Genomic DNA, 6,000 nt, shown 5'->3' with positions numbered 1-6,000 from the left:
GCTAGGAGCTGGGAACTCAATCCAAGTCTTCATGTGGGTGTCAGGGTCTCAAGTACTCGAGCCATCACCTGCTGCCACCCATGGTGCACTTTAGCAGGACTCTAGAATCAGGAGCGGAGCTGGAATTTGAACCCAGGCCCTCCAGTATGTCATGCAGGCATTTCAAGCGACATCGTAAGCGGTGCACCAAACTCCCCCGCTCATATTTACTAACACTGCCACCAAACTCATTTGACATTCTGCTTTTGAAGGTATCAAGCTTAAGACTGGTGGATATGAATTTTCCAAATTCCAGTTCTTGTCTGGAAGCTCAAGTTTTATCATTGGCACTAAATATTGTCAGTTATTTTCCTAGAAATTACAGATGCTCTTGACTCAATTTCAGGAAAAAAAAAAAAAAACTACCATATTTCCAAGCATAAATAAGCATAGTTTGCCTTCCAGTTGTTCTTTCAAGTACAGATGGGTGTCATGAGAAACGGGGCTGGTTCAGCAAGCAACTCAAGCAGTCATGCGTGTGCCTTTCCTCAGGATAGCATCTTCCTTCTGTCTGCAGCAGATGTGCTGTGTGCATATTTCCTGCTTTGTCACACAGAATGTTAAAAAGATGTGTACTCAAGGGGTGAAATTTAAAGTGAATGCTTGTTAGTAGTTCCTTAAAACAGCTGAAATGAAACAGGCTTTTTGGCACTATGGCGTTGCGGGTAAAACCGCCGCCTGCAGTGCCGGCATCCCATATGGATGCCAGCTCGGAGTCCCAGCTGCTCCAGCTCTCTGCTGTGGCCTGGGAAAGCAGTAGAAGATGGCCCAAGTCCTTGGGCCCCTGCACCCACGTGAGAGACCTGGAGGAAGCTCCTGGCTCCTGGCTCCTGGCTCCTGGCTCCTGGCTTCGGATCGGCACAGCTCCAGCCACTGCGGCCATCTGGGGAGTGAACCAGCGGATGCAAGAGCCCTCTTTCTTTCTGCCTCTGCCTCTCTGTAACTCTGCCTTTCAAATAAATAAATAAATCTTAAATAAAAATAAAAATAAAAATAAAAATAAAAATAAAATATCCTGCATATCTCCAAATGCCCGCTAGGGGGCCTGTTTCACCCCAATAACCTAATCGCTTATTTGCCAATATACATGCTTTCTGAGGAAGGCAGCAGGATCCAGTTCAGAGCTCGTGACTGAAGCTTCTCCTCAGGCTTTCTAAGCTCTGCTCCCCCACCAGCAGGCCTCCCTCTTCTCCCGCGGCATCAGTAGCATCCATTGCTTCAGGATGGGAGTAGCATACCCCAGGGGGAAAAGAAAGCCACATTTCTGAGTGGAATTTTAAAACCAAAGGTGAAAACAGTAGACTTTGTATTAGAAGGGCCAGGTTTGTTGACACGAGAAACAAGTATTTTGAGTTCCAGATAAGTAAGAGCACTGAGGACTCGGCAGAGCCGTTACCTGCTAAACTGGAGAGTTAGTTAGGAGTTATGAAGTTACCCACCGAGGAAGTACAAGTTCAATGTGCTAGAAAGAGGAAGAGACTCTGAGGACCTATGACTGGAATGTAGATGCTTGGTGGGTGCCCAAGCAAGGACTGTGCCCCTGCCTGTTCCTCCAAGTCAGCTGAGAGGGCAGGGTGTTCCCCAGGGGGACAAGGAGGACTTCAGAGCACTGAGGGCCTTCGCCTTGCTTCCAGCAGGCTCCTCTGAGAAGTCCCTGCCCACCACCAGGCCGGGGCAGTCCACTGAGACTCTCTCCATCACCCTGCGGGATACCCAGCATCCCAGAGCAACACAGCAGTGGCCAAAAGTGGTGAAGGCCAGGAGGCGTCTTATGGCAAAGGTGGGACGAACAGACATGGGTGCAGACAAGGGCCAGCGAGCAGACACTGATCACCAAAGATAAGAAGGAAGTGCCCAGCTCCCCAGGTCCTGGCCCAAGGGCCGCTGAGGTCAGTATAACATATAAATCCCCGGAGAAAGGAGGAGAGAGGGGAGGGGACATAACCCTAGGTTAACAGAGTCTAAACGTGTAAATGCAATGTTCATGCAGAAGGTTGCTCTAATGGGCCGGCGCTGCAGCTCACTAGGCTAATCCTCCACCTTGCGACACTGGCACACCAGGTTCTAGTCCCGGTCGGGGCGCCGGATTCTGTCCCGGTTGCCCCTCTTCCAGGCCAGCTCTCTGCTGTGGCCCGGGAGTGCAGTGGAGGATGGCCCAAGTGCTTGGGCCCTGCACCCCATGGGAGACCAGGAGAAGCACCTGGCTCCTGCCATCGGATCAGCGCGGTGAGCCGGCCGCAGCAGCCATTGGAGGGTGAACGAACGGCAAAGGAAGACCTTTCTCTCTCTGTCTCTCTCTCTCTCACTGTTTACTCTGCTTGTCAAAAAATTTTAAAAAAAATTAAAAAAAAAATAAGGTTGCTCTAATGGGGACATAGCATAGCAACTAAGTGCAGTACAATAAAGACATTAAGAGCCCATGAAGGGCCAGTGCCGCAGCTCAGTAGGCTAATCCTCCGCCTTGCGGCGCCGGCACACTGGGTTCTAGTCCCGGCCGGGGCACCGGGTTCTGTCCCGGTTGCCCCTCTTCCAGGCCAGCTCTCTGCTGTGGCCAGGGAGTGCAGTGGAGGATGGCCCAAGTGCTTGGGCCCTGCACCCCATGGGAGACCAGGATAAGTACCTAGCTCCTGCCATCGGATCAGCGCGGTGAGCCGGCCGCAGCAGCCATTGGAGGGTGAACCAACGGCAAAGGAAGACCTTTCTCTCTGTCTCTCTCTCTCACTGTTCACTCTGCCTGTCAAAAAAAAAAAAAAAAGCCCATGAAGTCCATCCTTACACTAATGGATATTTGTACCCTCTTTAGTTACACCCTTTAAATTTCTTTTTTTTAAATAAAGATTTATTTATTTGAAAGATAGAGCTATAGAAGACAGGAGAAGAGAGAGAAAGATCCTCCATCTGCTGGTTCACTCCCCGAATGGCTGCAACGGTCAGAGCTGGGCCAGGCTGAAGCCAAGAGCCAGGAGCTTCCTCCCTGTCTCCCACATGGGTGCAGGGGAACAAGGGCTTGAGCCATCTTCTTTTGCTTTCTCAGCCACATCAGCAGGGAGCTGAATCAGAAGTGAAGCAGGGGCCAGTGCTGTGGTATAGTGGGTAAATCGGCCGCCACCTGCAGTGCTGGCATCTGATATGGCTGCCGGTTTGAGACCTTGCTGCTCCAATTCCAATCCAGCTCCCTGCTAATGTGCCTGGGAAAGCCGTGGAGGACAGCCTTTGGGCCCCTGCACCCACTGCACCCACTGCACCCACATGAGACCTGGAAGAAGCTCCGGGCTTCTGTCTTCAGATCGTCTCAGCTCTGGCCATTGAGGCCATTTGGGGAGTGAACTAGTGGATGGAAATCCCCCTCCCTCTCTCTCTCCCCACCTTTCAAATAAATAAAAATAATTCTAAAAAAAAATAAATAGTAAAATAAAATAAAAATAAAACCTGCTGCTCCACAGCCCTGGCTCCAAACCCTTTAAATTTGCCAAAGGCACCTAGGTGTCAAGTATCAGCTGTTTAGCTTGTTTAGGATTAATTGTTTATGTAGCTTTGATAAACAAGAGTTTCTATTACTTCTCTGTTACTGGAAACATCAGTGAAGTAGTCCCTCATTACACGATCGTCATTATCCATGAACATACTGGCCCATGTTTAAATCCATGAATTATTTACTTTCTTATTTGTGTTAAGTCATTTTTAAAAATTAACTATCAATAAGAAAATAAGAGTTCAGGGGCTGGCGCCGTGGCTCATTTGGTTAATCTTCCGCTTGCAGCGCTGGCATCCCATGTGGGCGCCAGGTTCTAGGCCCAGCTGCTCCTCTTCCAGTCCAGCTCTCTGCTGTGGCCTGGGAAGGCAGTGGAGGAAGGACCAAGTGCTTGGGCCCTGCACCCGCATGGGAGACCAGGAGGAAGCACCTGGCTCCTGGCTTCAGACTGGCCCAGCGCCGGCCATAGCGGCCATTTGGGGGGTGAACCAACGGAAGGAAGACCTTTCTCTCTGTTTCTCTCTCTGTCTATAACTCTACCTGTCAAATAAGTAATAAATAAATAAATAAATAAATAAAAAGAAACAAGAGTTGGGCCGGTGCTGTGGCTCACTTGGCTAATCCTCCGCCTGCAGCACCGGAATCCCATATGGGCCCCGGGTTCTAGTCCCGGTTGCTCCTCTTCCAGGCCAGCTCTCTGCTGTGCCCCGGGAGTGCAGTGGAGGATGGCCCAAGTACTTGGGCACCTGCACCCGCGTGGGAGACCAGGAAGAAGCACCTGGCTCCTGGCTTTGGATCGGCATAGCTCTGGCCGTGGCAGCCATTTGGGGTTGAACCAACGGAAGGAAGACCTTTCTCTCTGTCTCTCTCTCTCACTGTCTGTGACTCTACCTGTCAAATAAATTTTTTAAAAAATCTTAAAAAAAAAAAAAAAGAAAACGAGAGTTTAGACTTTAGGAAATCTTTCCTTTTTTAAGAAATACACATTTTTAAGAAATACAATGCAACATTTCAAAACACATAGCTAGCTTAAACTGGCCATATCAGGCTACCAAGCTTTCCATCTTTGCCTTTTCTTTATATTTGGAGGAGCTCTCCGCTCCCCTGCTCCAGTTCTTTCTATAGAACCTAATGCATCATCGTGAGCCACAGTCACCACCCTTTGCTGCAAAAAACCGGAACTCATATGGGCAGCTTTCTTGAAACATCCTGCAAAGCACCACGTTTTTTCATTGAGAACTCTGCTGGAAATCAGAGAAATTCCACCTTAGATTCGACTGCTCAGCTAGGAGAAAATGTTCTTTGTTGAGACTCACAGAAGATTTTAAAATCTAGATATCACTGACATTCAGATTTCAAATGAGATAACCATACATGGTGTACATCTCTTTGGAAATGATTAAAATGAGCATTCTGTTTATTTCACATGTTCACTGAAGGTAGGCCTAGTGTTTATCCCATTGTTTGGGTACTGGTGAGAAGCTTATGTTTTATGTTAGTACTTTCTACTTTTCTCTCTACCTAAGAAATAATAGAATTTCAATTTGTTTCCCAATGTCAAAATAGTCTTTAAAAAAAAACAAAAAACAAAAAAAGACACCTCACAAATAGTCTGAAGCTCTCATAAGCACATAATCAGATCTTCCTGTTTCATGGGGAGTGTTGATCAGTAAACTCTGCTTTATGTTACACAAGAGCAGAGTGCCAATGTCTAGTGCACTTCTAGTTTTGCAACCAAAGTCTTGTAAAATTTCATGTTCTCAGTATGAAGTATGTGGGCTTTTAAGAGCAGCCTCCTTGCCGTTTGTCATAACTAAGTCCTAAAATGAATGTGCTGAAGTTCTAGCTTATTGCATTGACACTTTTCAAAGTTGAATTTTATGATTTGATTCATGAAAACACAAAACCCTACACATCTGAGCCGGCGCCGTGGCTCACTAGGCTAATCCTCCACCTTGCGGCGCCGGCACACCGGGTTCTAGTCCCGGTCGGGGCGCTGGATTCTGTCCCGGTTGCCCCTCTTCCAGGCCAGCCCTCTGCTGTGGCCAGGGAGTGCAGTGGAGGATGGCCCAGGTGCTTGGGCCCTGCACCCCATGGGAGACCAGGAAAAGCACCTGGATCCTGGCTCCTGCCATCGGATCAGTGCGGTGCGCCGGCTGCAGCGGCAGCCATTGGAGGGTGATCCAACGGCAAAGGAAGACCTTTCTCTCTCTGTCTCTCTCTCACTGTCCACTCTGCCTGTCAAAAAAAAAAAAAAACCTACACATCTGTTTCACGTAATGTCGGAGTGTCTTGTGGGTTTTCCTGGTGCTTAGCGGCTTTGGGCACTGCTTTTTATTGGTGTAACTTCTCAGTGACAATGAGTTGATACCACAGGTGGTATTTATGCTTTAGTTATACAAATAATAAAGGCAGAAGACTTTCCTAATCATATTAATATGCTCTCTGGGGAAAGGTGACTGAGGTCTGAATAGAATAGAAAGACAGGT

Source organism: Oryctolagus cuniculus, chromosome 8, assembly GCF_964237555.1.
Source record: "Oryctolagus cuniculus chromosome 8, mOryCun1.1, whole genome shotgun sequence".
NCBI classification, from domain to species: Eukaryota; Metazoa; Chordata; class Mammalia; order Lagomorpha; family Leporidae; genus Oryctolagus; species Oryctolagus cuniculus.
Note: the sequence above shows the minus strand (reverse complement) of the source record.